Below are 2,119 nucleotides of genomic sequence, written 5' to 3'. Positions count from 1 at the left end.
TTTTTTTTTTTTTTTTTTTTTTTTTTTTTTTTTTTTAGCCACCCTAGAATGTAGGTTAACATCAACAAGGTTCCATTTAAAATACTTTTGTTAGGGGGCTGGGGATGTGGCTCAAGCCATAGCGCGCTCACCTGGCATGCGTGCGGCCCAGGTTCAATCCTCAGCACCACATACAAACAAAGATGTTGTGTCCGCCGAAAAACTAAAATATATATATATATATATATATATAAATTCTCTCTCTCTTAAAAAAATAAATAAAATAAAATACTTTTGTTAGTATTTTAAATATTGACATTTTATCACTTTTTTCCAGAACTAGATATACTTAGGTTACCTGTATGGTTTTAGAAATCATAGAGCTTAGCTCATAAATTCCTTCTGCCAATAGTCATCACTGAATGTTAATAGTAGGCATTCAGATCACACCTTGACCTGGAACAAGCACAGCACTCTCTTGATGTTGCTGATAATATAATCTAACACTGAAGTCATACCACTTTTTCCCAGGAGACTAATGCTTTTACTCTAAGTAGTTAAGGAAGCTTTTATTTATTTTTCAGGAGGAGAGAACTGGTAAAATTTGTGATTATTAATTGTCTGCATTTTGTTATCACCAGACTGCATGATATCAACATAAGTGTAAAGTTAATTTGTGAGTCATCTTTGTTTAAAATCTACCCATATCCTTGAGTGTTCCCTTTCCAGCAAGGCTTCTTGTCTCAGCACTATTGACATTGATAATTCTTCTTTGGGGGGCCTCTGCCCACTAGATGCCAGTATCAACCTCCCCCAGAAGTAACAACCAAAAATGTGTCTTTATATTGCCAAATGTCTCCTGGGTGACAAAAATCACCCTGACGTAGAACTGCTCTACATTCTTATTTTGGTTTAGCAGTTCACTCTTTACCGCGTGAGCTGAGCATTCAGTTACTTCTGAGATTGAATTAAAGGATATAAAGTGATGCTTTGCCTTTTGCCTTTGTGTGGTGTTGGGGTTTGAAAGCAGGGCCTGGAGCTTGTGGATTATGCTGAGCCGGTGCTTTACCACTGAGCTTGTAGCTCACAGGTAGACACCCATCCTTCTATTCTGTCATTTTACATAGGAATCCCAACTTGGGTGAAGTTTTCTAAAATGCAGGCAAGAGTATTTAAGGGAGACATTTTCCCTACCAGAAGACCTGGAGTTCTGTTTTTGTTAAAAAAAAAAAAAAAAAAACTTTCTTAGAATTCTGACCTTAGCAGGTGGAATCCTTCAAGGCTGACTTGTAGAGCCTTTCCCAGAGCTATTCAAGAGGAAATAGCTGGACTGTCTAACCCTTGGGATGTTGACATTAGCAGCAAGGGAACTTCTCATTAGGGACCAGCCCAGAGAGCCCAGGCCCCAAGCTCAGCACCTTTGTGTGCAACCCTAGAAAGAGGGAAAGGAGGTGGCAGTGACAGTGCTTTCTTGGGCACAAAGCCGACATCCTCCCCATCGCAGGGTGGCTGTGGTCTCAGAAGCTGGAACTCTCGTTAAGAAGGAATGTAGAGTTTTCCACAGCTAGGGCAGGCATAAATTTCCTCTGTTTGTTTTGTGAGGACTAGTGTCGACTGCTGTAATGAGATCAGAGGAGGCCCAAGGGACCCGGCCTTCAGGTCAGACGCTGCTGGCCAGCTGTTTTCTGTGGCTTGTCTCTTGGCTGCTGTTGGAGATTTCAGCCACTCCCTACAGACCCTGGCTGTGACATGGTGAGGTGGTTGTATCTTTGTTTCATTTCATGCCGCCTTTGCCTCACTTACCCTATGAAATCAGCATGCAGCCATTCAATTATATTTCATGAAAAAATGAACATAAGGCAGATTCCTTTCCACAGAACTGAGGGCAGACTTTGTCCTGTGAGAAAGTGCAGCCTTGAGCAGGAAGACAGCCTTCTTCCTGGAGCAGCAGCCTGGGTGGTTGCTATCATACTTTCTGAGAGTGCATTTCTTAAGGCCTAGACCACTATCAAGTCCTTTTTTATAACCAGATGTCACTCTGCACTGAGGAAGAGTTAGAGATGAGTCACAACAATATAGCTTATGCTACCAAAAAAAAAAAAAAAAAAAAAAAAAAAAAAAAAAAAAAAAAAAAAAAAAA

The 2,119-nt window shown here is 40.6% G+C and overlaps 1 protein-coding gene across 2 annotated transcripts in view; it reads left to right on the top strand.

The window, feature by feature from the left end:
- Window positions 1–2,119, top strand: part of Bach2 (BTB domain and CNC homolog 2) — a 343,819-nt gene that overhangs the window by 68,913 nt on the left and 272,787 nt on the right. The window lies entirely within an intron of this gene.

Source organism: Marmota marmota, unplaced genomic scaffold (genome assembly GCF_001458135.2).
Source record: "Marmota marmota marmota unplaced genomic scaffold, marMar, whole genome shotgun sequence".
Taxonomy (NCBI): Eukaryota; Metazoa; Chordata; class Mammalia; order Rodentia; family Sciuridae; genus Marmota; species Marmota marmota.
The sequence above is the reverse complement of the archived record's forward strand: the minus strand, read 5'-3'. Positions and strand labels throughout refer to the sequence as shown.